The 14,251-nt window shown below is 32.2% G+C and overlaps 1 protein-coding gene and 1 long non-coding RNA gene across 2 annotated transcripts in view; one reads left to right on the top strand and one right to left on the bottom strand.

Moving 5' to 3' along the window:
* LOC106667240 (glutaredoxin domain-containing cysteine-rich protein CG31559-like) overlaps window positions 1–14,251 on the bottom strand; it is a 109,170-nt gene that overhangs the window by 28,611 nt on the left and 66,308 nt on the right. The window lies entirely within an intron of this gene.
* The window catches only part of LOC106667241, an 86,438-nt gene continuing 72,707 nt past the window's right edge, over window positions 521–14,251 (top strand). The window contains exon 1 of the long non-coding RNA XR_001340524.2: window positions 521–1,414. This is a non-coding gene — a long non-coding RNA (uncharacterized LOC106667241). The remainder of the gene's footprint in view (window positions 1,415–14,251) is intronic.

Here is a 14,251-nt window from a genome sequence, read left to right as displayed (position 1 = left end):
TTCAAATGGTGCTTAATACGAAATTGAATTGCTTTTTTTTTAACAAATTGATTTTGGTTTTACTTACTTTTCTATTTATTTATTTTCTAATTTTGTTCTATATTCTCGTTTAAATCAATATTACCGATTTTTTTAACCTAAAATAACAAATAGATTCACATACAATAATCTTGAAGTTCATGCAAAACAAAGGCATAAAATTTAAAAAAAAGTAAATTATTTTTAAATATTTTTTCTCGGCTCATAGGGCCCATTGGGAAGAATCATGAGACAAGTTTGTAATATTTTTCTTACTTGTATCACAAAAAAAATTCTATGAAATAAAAATAAAATATTTTTATTGAGACAAGGATAATATTTCTGCGCATTGTGGTAAATTTATTATAAATTGCTTTGATTTCGTTGGTTGCAATTTATAAGTAAGGTAGATTATCAGAAATTTTAACAAACAATTCACTAAACAAGAAGAAGACTTATACACATTCCATGTTAGAAATTTGTTTTTGTTTTGACAAGAGTTCAGAAAGGATTAGGGCAGGTTTGTTAGGAATCACCTGCACTTATCAATGGTGACATTTGTCCCATTCGTTTTTCTTCTTTCTCGTAGCATACCAGGTTACCAGGTCAGCCGTTGGAAGTCGAAGAACGGCGAGGCGAGGCGGTTGGCCATACGCCAGAACCAGTCGTACGCAAATGTACACGGAACTAATTGTACGCCAACTTCGGCGTCCGACCAAAGGACAAAATATCTCGTCTGTCAAGTTTTCCACTTACAAATTCCTAACTCCTTTGGATAAATTGTGGATAGATGTTAATATTTGTTCAACTTGTAAATTATTAATTAAAGTTTCATATTGATGAAGGTGATAAATTCATCGAAACTCTACTAAGGAACTAAGTGTTTTCTTCCAAATATTTACGCCTTGTTTATTGAATCAAAAAGAAAATAAATAGTACAGTGTTAACACAAAACGACACGGCACCGTTTAAAATCGGCCCACCTGACGATTCAGACCTGCGATTTTATGACAACGCAATTTAAAATCTATTTTCAACAGGTTTTTTTCACAGCCAGGACAAATTAGAGACAAAACACACAGATAATCTTAGATGTTTACGCCACTGTACATTTGTAAATAGATCGTACTCTTAATCCCACAAGTAGTTGTTTTCCTTTGATCCCCTCCGCTTACGCGAGCCAATCTCACCTCTCATGGAATTCTCTTACGATCCACTCCTCCTATTCTCTCTAGCCCTTTTCGATATTTAAAGTTGTGCCAGTGATTTAATGGTTTTCTGGTTCAACCCGAAATTAATATTCCCAAGAAAATTAGCCGAAGCTGTACACCGGAGACTACGACGGACTCGGGCCCGAAGTTGCGTCGCCGCTGTGAATTCGACAAGTTTCAGCAAGGTGAGTTTCTGGGCATTATTTTCCGGTGAATGGTTTTATTTAATTTTATTTCATTTAAGTTGAAACATTGGCTCACTTAAAATTTCTCATTTATTTTCGTTCATTTTTATTTTATTATTTAATTTAATTCTTAAGAAATTATTCCCCTTTTTTTCTTTTTCGAATCGTTTATATCAAACGATTAAACATTACAAAAAGAAGTTTTTATCGATAGTTGGACAGGCGATAAGGCAAAAAAAACCGCATGTTTTATGAAACATGATATCTCTCTCTAAATTATATGCCGATATTCAATATTATAGACTAAAAATGATAAAGGATGACGCATGGAAAGACTCGTTGAACTTACGATATACATATCCCCTTCATAAGGGCTTTCAAACATTAATTGATAATTTCAAAATTTGAAATTTATATTTAAAGCATAAAGAAATTTAAAATTATACAGAGAACGAGATAAAACGCGACGCGTCCGTTCCAGAAACGTAGGTCTCAAAATTGTGGATAGATGTAAATGCGTGGTGTTTAGGGACCGTTTGTTAATGATTATTCGGAAATCGTGAGATGCGGTCTGGTGTGACGTAGGTTTTAGAAAAACATTTTCTTTATCGTGCCAACGTTTCGATCTTTATTGACATCATCTTCAGGGCTCAAAGGGTTTGTTTTCGTGTAGAAGTGACATTCTTGTGTGTCGTGTTGAGAATGCCCTCAAGTACACGACCCACAGTAATGACACATCTACACAGACAACAAACAATTTGAGCCCTGAGGATGATCTCGATAAAGATCGAAACGTTGGCACTATAAAGAAAATGTTTTTCTAAAACCTACGTCACACCAGACCGCATCTCACGAACTCAGAATAATCATAGATGTTAATGTTTGTTGAACATTTAAATTATTATTTACAGTTCCATAGTTCTGATGAAGGTGATAAATTACTCGAAACTCTATAAAGGAACTATGTGTTTTCTTCCAGATAATATTTACCCCTTGTTTATTAAATGAAAAATAAAAGAAAAAGAACGGCCACCATATCAATTAGCTGGATGAACATATTTTTTTTCTGCCATTGTTTTGGGAGAACTTTAATATTATTGTACGTCAGTCTATTTATATTTTAGGTAAATTTTAAAAAAATCGCTAAGATTGCATTAAACAAGGATATAGAAAAAATTACCAAAATAAATAAAAACGCAAATAAGACAAAAATCTATTTGCTAAAAAAGAAAAAAAGCAATTCAAGTTCGTATTAAGCACCATTTGAAGCTCTTAAATAATCTCGTCTGTCAAGTTTTTCACTTAAAACTTCATAACTCCACTGGATTAATTGTGAAGATGTTCATATTTGTCAAACTTTTAAATTATTATTTATAGTTTCATAGTCCTGATGAAGGTGATAAATTCATCGAAACTCTTACTAAGCAACTCAGCGTTTTCTTCCCAATAATATTTAACCCTTGTTTATTGAATGAAAAACAAAAGAAATAGTACAGCCATGGTAGCTGGATGATCATTATTTTAATATATAAAATTTGGTTGTGTTGCTGGAATAATTCGTTCATTTTTTATTTCTCTGTATCATGTTTTTTACATTACTGAACATTTATCTTACTTATAATTTTATCCGACGAAATTACAGCAATTTATACAAATTGTACCACAATAAACAAAACAGAAATATTAATCTTTAAAAATATAACATTAATAAATTAATATATTAGTAAAATATAAAATACTTGCTTATTATTTTATACTTAAAACAAAATCTCGAATAATTACAAGAACCATAGTTTTTAAATATTTTTACTTAAAAACGTAATTGTAACTATTTCCATATGGTCTTCTATGAGCGCAGTTATTTTATATTTTAAAAAGTTAACAGGTACACTGGAATTTTTCATGCTTACATTTCGTACCATCTCCTAAGTTTTTTAATGCTTTAAAAAATGGTTAATTTCCAGATAAAATAGATAAATTTTAAATTAAATAGGTTTAATCTAAAGACAAAACAGATTAAGTTCCCATTAATGAAGGTTAATTTGAATTTTAAATTAATATATTTACAAATTATAAAATACTTGCTTATTATTTAATACTCTAAAAAATCTCGAATTAATAGAAGAACCATTAGTTTTTATATATTATAACTTTTAAATTTACTTGTAACTATTTTTCATATAGTCTTCGAAAAATCTGTGTGTGTTCCTATTAAAAATTCACAACTACTCTGGAATTTATCCAGATTTGCCAGTATTACAACTGGTAGAAAGCAAAATGTTTTTTTCTTTCAGGTTATGTCCACAAAGTGTAGATTTTATGCCATTATAAGTGAAGAAAATAAGGTTGAAATCGATACAAACTCCTTGAACGTCTTATCTCTTATGTATAACTTTATCCAACGAAATCGTAGCAATTTATACTACATTTACCACAATTCACAAAAATATTTTTATTATGAATATATTATTAATAAATTAATATACTTTTAAAATATAAGGTACTTTGCTTTATGTACCGTTTAGTTTATATTTCAAAAAATCTCGAATTCATAGAAGCACCTTTAGTTTTTAAATATTATAATGTTGTATAAAAGCCCAGTTATTTTATATGTATAAAAAATCGCGAATATACGAGAATTTTACTTTGCATCCTTATGTTTCATACAATCTCAAGAGTGTTAATTTGAAGGTAAAAAAGATTTAATGAACATTAATAACGGTTAATTTGTTGCAATACAAACGCTATTTTGACGGGAAAAGGATTAATTTGATAGAAAATAGCTATTTAAAATTGGCAAATATACAGGAAATTTACTTTTACGGTTATATTTCATTTGAGAGAAATTAGTTTGGGATGTATCAGGAGAGCGATTTTTTTTCACCAATGTCCATTGTTCCTATTACAAATTCATAACTCCTCTGGATTTTATATAAATTCGATGTTTTTACAGTTTAGAAAGCTACATGTTTCTTCTTGTGTCCTGTGGATGGGTTGAGTCCTTTTAAAGTTATCATCTGATTTGAGATTTTCCAAAATGATCGGATACGAAGAATTTGAGAAGTTTTTTAATTTTCCTAAAAAATTGTATTGATTTTTTTGTTATGATTACCTAAATATATATACCTATTTTCCTACTTCGCTCGGTCACAAAATAATTATGTATTTCAACAGGATGCAGCTCGAATTTGCTCACCCAAATTTGCTATTTTCGTGTTTTAACAAATTAGGTTTAATTATTTAAGAAACCCAGTTTATAGTGTTTTTTTCTAATCCGTTGAATATAAATTTTTTCCCTTTCAAATTGCCCCAGATGTTTTTTGTAAATCACAAAAATGGTGGTAAGTTTGAAATATTTCTGCGGATCTGCCGAAACTTTTTCAGAGATTGCCAATTCTCTAAATTACACGCATTGGCATAACTTTCGACACTGTGAATAAATTTGAACCAGTGATAAAAATACTTAATTTGGGGGTTTTTTGTTGATTTTATTTTTTTAACATTTAAAATGACATAAAAGCTAAGATTCATTGAGAAGGAATTAAACAAGAAATAGCCAGCTTCCTAGCCGCTTTATAACGGTGATTTTGAATAATAACTGAAAAGTTATGATTTTTTTTATGTGGAACACCGGATATCAGAAAGAAAAACATTCCCAAAATCTAGCCCAAAAATGTGTATTTTGCTTGTTATTAAATTAGTATTTACTAGTATTAGCAGCTTAAAATTAACCCGAATTGGGTTTGTTGAAAAACAACTTTTTTTCGATTTACTTTATTGAGAGCGTCTATTAGTTTTTGTACCTTTGATATATAATCTCATTTAATGCAGTCTTACATATTATTTTCTTGTCCTAGTTAAAATAAGAAATAGGTTGATATATATAATAACCAGCACAAAGAAGGCTGAAAAAAAGGCTTAAATTGCTTTAAATTATTTTCTTCACGGCTCCTGGAGCCCATCGGCAAGAACACTGGGACACTCGCCTAATATTTTTCGTTTTGGTATCACAGACAAAAAAAATTCCATCGAAATCTGTGATCCCACGTAGTCTCCTCTTGTCGATTGTAATTATATAAAAAGACAATTGTAAAGTCACGTACAAGTGAAACCATAATATTTATTATCAACATCTAAGTTGTTGCAGTAACTATAAATTATACTCGAAGAAATAACTCGAAATCATCTATAAATTATCTTTCCCAAATCCTACATGAATTGTGGAAATTTGACAATTGGAGCTCGAATTTTGGGTGTAGTGATTTAATTTAAGTTTAAGCTTTAAGGTCATTCAGTGATACTAACAGATTACGAATATTTTTGTTAACAATTAAGACAAGACGTGCTTTATCAGGCACTGGTTTCAAAAATTTTTCTCCCACGATTCCATTCTGGGCCTGTGCACTTGTCTCTTTTCCTTGTTCTATCTTGCTTAAATAAACTACGTTCTCTTAATCGTTCGTGATGTTACATTTGGATTGCACTTTTGTTGATTTTTGCCAAATTTTGATAAAATTTCTCGTAGCATTAAAATTTTAGTATTTTTGTGACTGAGTGCTAAGTACAAAGGTGATCCTTCAGCTATTATCCTGCTAAATCCACCCTAACATAAAACATCTGTATTTAGTGATATTTTCTACGCCTTACAGGAACTCAGGAGACGCGTATCCGCAGACCCATTAATTAGAAAAATATATGATCAACTTATAGGAAAAAGTGGGAAAAAGGTCGTCCTGGCATGGGTTCCCGGGCACAATGGCATAGGGCATATAAAGCAGCGGCGTTAGCCACGACAAGACCACACGACCCCACCCATTCTTTACATCCAGCGGATTTGCAAAGAACCTTTGCTAATGCTATAAAAAATGAATATTGAATCCGCCGTAACGAAAGAAACATATCTAAATTAATAAATGTGAATAAAGACATCGGTACCTGCCGGCGAAGGGTGGGTCTAGACGGTAAAAGGTCATACTTACCAGGTTGTGCACAGGTCACACGCGGACACCTTCTAATGGGAGTAGGACCACGTAGGTGCCCATTGTGTGGAGAGCTTATTACGGTAGAGCGTATAATAACTGACTGCAAAGAACTAATTCTGCAAAGAAAGAAGTACGACCTCCCGAATGACCTATGCTCGGCCTTGAGGCCCGGCAGCAGGCATAGATCGCTGATCCAATTCTCAGGATCATAAATATTTTCAATTGTATATAGATTTTTGTACATTCAATATATGTGATATGTATTATGAAGAAATGTATTTATTTGCGTGAATGGAGGCGCTTATCCTTCACTTAACCCGAGATATATCGAGTAGTCTGGGGTAGTGCGAATTCTAACCAATTTTTATCTTGTTTCTGTGTAATTGTGTTATTTTATCCACAATTGATTCCCTGAGGTACAGAGGAGCAATAGGATAAAGAAAACAGAGTGTTGGTTACCGTTATATCACAAAACATAAATTACATTTAAAAACTATCAGTGTTCAGTGATAACATTTCCGAGGAATTGAAATAAACTTAGTTAATTTTGATTGGCTTTAAGCATATGAAAAAACCCAGGAAATGAAATGAGTAATACACAGCTAAAATATTTACAGAATCTAAACAAATTACATGTCCATACTTGAAAACAACTCTCTTGAGTTAATTTGATGAATGATATATAATTCGCATTTGTTGCAAATGGTTCGATTCTCATGTCCGTTGTGGCAATTTGTTAGAAAAAGATAACAAGGCCTACAAATCGGTGCTTTCTAATTAGATTTGAACTCCTGAACCTAAACTAGACAACCTTACAGTTCACAACACAATCAAGTTCTATATGCAACCGGCATTCGATTTTTTTTCGCAACTATATTTTTTCGAAATTTGCTCCAACTACTCCTTCGTAAAATCCATGAAAAGACGTAGATTTTCTTAACCACCCTTTATAATGCAACTGGCCAAATCCCTAAACCCAATAAACTGCATGACCGTCTGAATATCTACCAAATCTTTGTATATTCTTTGAAAAACTCATTTGTAAACAAATGCCAATTTCCAATCTTCTAATATAACTTTTTTAACTTCAAATTATTTTTTTTTAATTTTACATTAACCCTTTCTTTAAAGCATTACAAAAACGTAGGAGATGGTATGCAATATAAGCATGCAAAGTCAAATTCCTCCTTCTTCCCGTCAAAACAGATTTTTTGCATCAAATTAACCCTCATTAATTGCAAATTAATCCTTTTCCCCGTCAGAATAACCCTTTTTAATTTCAAATTAACCCACCTTTAAAGGCTTAAAAACAACCTAGTTGATGGTATGAAATGTAAGGATGTACAGTAAAATTCCTGTATATTTTCGATTTTTTAAACTAGTTTTTTCGTTTAATTAATCGTTCTTTCTGTCAAAATAACCCTTTTTTGCATCAAATTGCCATTCACTATTTGTAAATTATATTTTTTTAACTTCAAATTAACCCTTTTTAATTTCAAATTAACAGTTCCTTTAAAACATTTAAACAACAAATATATTAAAAATTTAACAAAAATAAAGGATTCTTCTTATAATTGAAGAATTTGTTAAAAAATGTTGGTTCTTTCATAAAATACCTCTTGAAAATTGCAAGTAAAATTAAAATTTATATAAAAACGAAATTTTTTATAATCTGAAATAATTTATAATAAAATATTTATTCTATGTTTTAAAAATCTCTGTAATTAATGGAATCGTTTGTTTTTATATTTAATTTTAAGTAAATTTTAATTTTAATTAATTATCCTGTGGTATTTAATAGGTTGTTTATTTGAAATAAAGAGGTTAATTTAACGATAAAAAGGGTTAATTCGACGAAAAAAGGTTTATTTGAAATTTAAAAAAAAATTAATGTGAGTTAAAAATGGTTAATTTTAGGGAAAAGGGTAATTTCAAGTTCAAATCGCTTTATTTGAAATTTTAAAAAAATGTAAATTTGCAATTAAAAAGACTTAATTAGACGGAAAAAGGTGAATTGTAAATAAAAACAAAAAATTTCATATAAAATAATTGTGCTCTTAGAACGCCATATGAAAATTGGTCACGATATGCGATTTTTAGCGACTGGTTGTTCAATAATTTGTCGAATGAGTGAGGAGAGGTCAGGAACTAAGTATTTTAGAAAAAAACACCTTTTTAATTTTCTGCTGACGTTTCGATCTTCATTCGGGGTCACGGCCTGGGTGTGAATTATAAAAAAATGTTGATTGGAAAAAATACTAATAAAATACTAATATTCAATTAATTAAGGTTTTTAAGTTGAGATAAAAATTGAATGTTATTAATTGGTCAAGCGGACCACGAAAAATAGTGAATGGAACTAATAATAATATTTTTCTAAAATACTTCGTTCCTGACTGCTACTCATCACTTGAACAAATTATTTGTTACGATCAAAATAAAAATTTGTAATATTTAAAAACCAATGGTTTTTCTGTTATTTCGAGATTTTTTAAAGTATAATAGTTAATATATAAAACAATATTTTTATATTGTAATTTATTAATAATATATTCTTAAAAATTAATATTTTTGTGCATTGTGATAAATTTAATATAAATTTTTCTCTGATTTCGTCGGATAAAATTATATGAAAGGTCTCGGTTGAAACGAAAAAGTTAGTGTCACGAGCGGGATTCGAACATACGACCTTCCGCTCAAGTGGTTAGAGTAGCGGCGTATTTAGGTCGTGGGTTAGAATCCCGTTCGTGGCACTAACTTTTTCATCTCAACCAAGCCCTTACATAAAAAGATAATTAATCGAAAGAAGCAATTTGATCGATAGACCACTAAACATAATGGATTATATGTAAGGTAGATTTTCAGATATTTGATTACAAAAAATAATTCGTAAATAAAATAATTACAGTATATATTACAAATCTCTCGAATTTTAGAATAATAATTTATTTTGAAAATCGATTAAACGATATTTTAGAAGGAAGATTCCATCATGTTGCTGGCCTGACTTACAACTGAATCAATCTTAATTATTAAAAAATCCACTGTCAATTTTGACGTAAAACAGCAGAAATTCATTTTTGCTGTGTTTTTGTTCCAATTTGTTCCAAGTAGATTTCTTTCCGAGCAGACCGTGAACAGTTATTTCCTTCAAATTGATTTTAATATTCAAACCGTTAGGAGTGATCAGATCCGAGACCTGTATCCCGAGCCAACGCTGTTTGAAAGTTGTTCCGATCTCTTATTATTTGTGAAAGATTAATTTTAATAAGGAAGAAATATTAATTGTAATGTAAAAATAAAAGTTCGACGTATTTTTTTTTCTTGTGATGGATGTATTTTATTGAAAAGGGGACACCAAAAAATCTCGTTTTTTTTAGTTTTTGACCTTAGCCCATTGCTCATATTTATAATAATATCTGTTCCATAAGAGAAATTAAGATTAATCAGTTTTTATCGATAAAAAATTTATCCTTGGTTCATTTTCAATCAGTTTTTATCTTTTGATAGGACTGAAGAAATTTCTCCAAATTTTCTTTATCCTGTTTATTTTATTTATGTCATGAGTCGTTTCAGAAGAAAATAAATCATTGCTACTTCGCTAATCGCCTTGGTCTTCATTCGTCTTAAGGACGGTTAGAGGGTACAGGGAGGCTGGGAGTCACCTGAGGCGACCAAATTGGCCAAAAGGACATCACCAATGAACGACGGTTTTATTAAAATCCAAGCGCATCTGAACAGTTTCTGGCATTAAAACCTCGACCGCCGAAATACTGTTCGGATATCAGATGTTAAAAGACTGAAAGAGCCAATCGTCGGAACACAGATATTTGCAGGGAACACCAATCATTGACTACAGAGGAAGAAAAAAAAAGTCCACTTCACCGATTAGAGGAGAGAGAGGCTCTGAACCAGATGGTAGTGAAAGAGTCCGGAGAGGACCTGGAGAAACAGTCAATGCTGGATGTGGAAACAGTGACATAAGGAAGGATGATAAAAGGATTTGTATTACCCAATCATTGCAGCCTTTTGACTTATTGTACTTTTTCCAGTTACTTAGTTCAGTTCAATGACACGATCCTTCTCTTAAGAAATAGTACGTCATTGACTGTTTTCGCTGCAATTATTTGTCACCGTCTTCTTTATTAGGCTATGCCTCCATAGATTATGGAGAACCTATGGGTTCTTAATTGAAACTTATATTGCGTAGGTGTTTTTTCAGCTGCCAGTGACCAGCGTATTTCCCTAACATTCTCCTGAGTTTTACCCTAACTGTAGCGTTTACCCGTTCTGTTGGATGTTCTTCAACCATAAGTTTACTTTGCTGGAACCTCTGCAGTCGATACAATTCGAAGGAGTGTCTGTCATGTTTTGTACATTTCTTGCCAGTCACTGAGTACTAATGGCCTTGAATGCCTTAAGGCTTTGAATCATTGCTTATGCCATATATAACATATGTTTTGGAGCATCTAAACACCATAGGTACTCCATTCTCTTGAGTGGCCAGGAAGAATCTTAAGACATATTAGGATATTCTCAAAAGATTCGGTGACGTATCAACCAATGTGGTCTTAGAAGTGACTAGTGGTCTTAGAAGGTTGGGATTGCATACTCATGAAAACAGCGACATATGAAGGATGATAATAATTATAATGATGATAAAAGGATATTAGGATGCAGGGGTTTTGTATCACTCAAGCAGCCGTTTGACTAACCGTAATTTTTCTAGTTATTCCATTTCAGTTCAAATGATTCGATCCTTTTTTTACGAAGTAACAGAATGTCACTGGTGCAATTCTTTTCCCGGTTCTTCTTGATTAGGCTATATCTCCATGAACAGTATAGGTGTTTTCTCAGATGCCCGTGACTAGTACATAAATCCAGTTTTTGTGGATTGTCTTTAATCATGATTTTACTGTGTCTGGAACCTCTGGAGCTCGTCCCATTCTGAGGTATCGATACAATTTGACGGAAGGTCTATCATGGGCAGCATTTTTTAAGAAGCAACGAATACCAATCCAAGGTCTTCAATGCCTTAAGATATGGGGATATGATCTTGCAGGATATAGTGCCTTTTAATGGACATAACAAGCATTTCTGAGTACCTGAGGACCATCGGCGCTCCATTCCCTTGAGTGGCCTCCTGGCCACCTTAACCTTAACACCTTAACCAAATCGAACACGTTGGGCTAATCTTAAAATATAAGACAGGATGGTCTCGCCTTCCACGCTGCAACCTATGAGCTTGCAGCAGCTCAACCTGCTCCTTCCAGACTCGTCGACGAGGGCTCTTACTAATGGAGAAAGCCGTACTAGCTACAGCAACAAGGGTACTAGCATCATCATCCCTCGCACTCTCATCAGCCAACATGCTGCCTTTTGCATAAGACCCTCCGCTCGCTCGGTAGCCTCGGTAGTCCACCGAATCCCGCTGCATCGACCATCGGACTCATTGACGTCATTCTACGGACTTCGATCATAGACTTCACCCATTCAACCCGTCCCTTGTCAGGGCCAACAAAAACCCAGGGCGTTGTAAGTTCTCATAAAACAAATTTACAACAAAAAAATCTCAGGGTGTGGCGATTTGCTTTTGATAGAGATTTCATTGTTTTTTTCTCATGTAGTAAGATATGCATTTTTCTAAAATAAAAGTTAAAAAGGAACCCCGCACCTGCTTGTAATGCAAAGTGATAAATTTCAGAGAAAGTCTTAAACATTTCTTCTATAAAGGGTTAATTCTTCGGAGCTCAACAGGTTTCGCCTGTACACAGGACTTTATTAGAATACACAATTTAATTGAACGAGTGTTTTTTCTCTATCGCTCGAATTTTGAAAAGGACAAATAAACTAGACCCTTTTTTTTCTTTTTTAAATGATGCGTCTTCGGGGCTAGACGCATTTTAATGTGGAGGGGCAAAATAATCTTAGTGGTTTCTATTTATCTAGACTTAATCTTACAGGTTAAGCCTTTTTACTGGAACATAAAAAATGTCCTACATGAAAAATCACTTTCGAACCCTCTTTTTTTTAACTGCTCAAGTATGAGGTCGACAAATCATGACTATTTTCTTTACCATGGCAGTGTAATAATTTAAAAGAATTAATTTAATAAAAATTTCTTTTACATTGTATACAGATGTTATATTGAACCGGCACTGGATCCGTCTACACTCGCGTCATGTTACTCAAACGCCGCCTCACTGAAGAGCAAAGAACAAGTACAAGACCACATTTTAAAAGAAGCATTTACTTTTAATTATTTCGTAATTTTAAAAATTACTCAAACTTAAAGTTTTTTCGTTCTCGGCCCTTTAAAAAAGGGTCATGTAAGTTAATACCTAACCATACTCGGTTTAGACACAATTATGTCAATATTTATTGAGATATGACATTTAACGGTACTTCAAAATATAACAGATCATGTCTCTCACGTATAACCTAATCTGTAAATCGTTTTTTTATTATTATCGTCTTGTTGTCATAGACCGAGAGACGTAAAAAGTGGCTTAGTCAATATCTGATTTGAATACACTCTTTAAATTCTTAAAATACGGATTTTTATCACAATAAAGAAGTAAAACTTTTTTCTTTTTTTATGCCTTGTGTTCCACATAAAAATTCCTAACTTCTAGCGTTGCCCGATCTCCACGAACAACCGTTGGAGCTTGGATCTCCTATCTTTGAGTCTATGTCAATAAAATTTTCCTAGAAGTGAGAAAATCATAGCCATTTGGAAGAAGAGAAATATTTAGAAAGAAAAAAATTAGACATACAAAAAGTAACAAAAACCAGAAGACGCTTGGAGTAAAGTAGTCAAAAAATTGTCTAAAAAAACACTTCGGGTTCATTTTAATATATTCAGTAATACTATAAAATACGAATGTTCATAACAAACAAAAAATATACACTTTTTTTGTAGCATTAGCCAGTGCCCGATTTTTTTAAAACTCCGATTTCCGGTGTATGTTGTCCAAAAATCCATAACTCCTAATGTTGTCCCATCTCCACGAACAACCGTTAAAGAGCTTGATTTCGCATCGTTGAGGTCATGTCTGCTTATTTTTTCTCTAAGTGAGAAAAATATAGAAAAAATCAGAGTCATTTGGAAGAAGAGAAATTTTTGGAAGGAAAAAAATTAGATATACAAAAATAACAAAAACCAGAAGACGCTTGGAGTAAAGTAGGCCAAAAAATTGTCTACAAAGACACTTCGGGTTCATTTTAATATACTCAGCAATGCTATTAAATAAGGTTAGTAACAAACAAAACATATAAATATTTTTTAAACTCCGATTTCCAGTGTATTTTGTCCAAAAATTCAAACTCCTCTGGATTTTATCCAAATTCAACTTTATAAAAACCTGTTATGTTTTAGTGGACAATTGACCAAGTTACTTCTTTCAATTAATTATTCTTTTTATGTAAGATCGTTGGTTGAGATAAAAAAGTTACGAGCGGGATTCGAACCCATGACATTCGGCTAAATACGCCGCTGCTCTACCATTTGAGGGCGAACGTCGTGGGTTCGAATCCCGCTCGTAACTTTTTTATCTCAACCAGGACCTTCAATAAAAGGAATAATTAATTGAAAGAAGTAACTTGGCGGGAATTGACCACTAAAACATAAATAGGTTGTAATAACGTTGAATTTGGATAAATTCTAGAGGTGTTACGAATTTTCGTATTTTTACGTAAACAAAATATATCCACTGACATAATAAATTATATTAACATTGAAATACACGCACAGGTAGAAAATCATATTTTACAAAAAATTATGGAATTCACATATTTTTTGTCTCGGTTACTAGAGCCCATTGGCAAGAACGGACAATTGTCTAAATTTTTTTAA

The sequence above is a fragment of the Cimex lectularius genome, unplaced genomic scaffold (assembly GCF_000648675.2).
Source record: "Cimex lectularius strain Harlan isolate CLEC.00 unplaced genomic scaffold, Clec_2.1 scaffold27, whole genome shotgun sequence".
NCBI classification, from domain to species: Eukaryota; Metazoa; Arthropoda; class Insecta; order Hemiptera; family Cimicidae; genus Cimex; species Cimex lectularius.
Note: the sequence above shows the minus strand (reverse complement) of the source record. Positions and strands in the feature narration are given on the sequence as shown.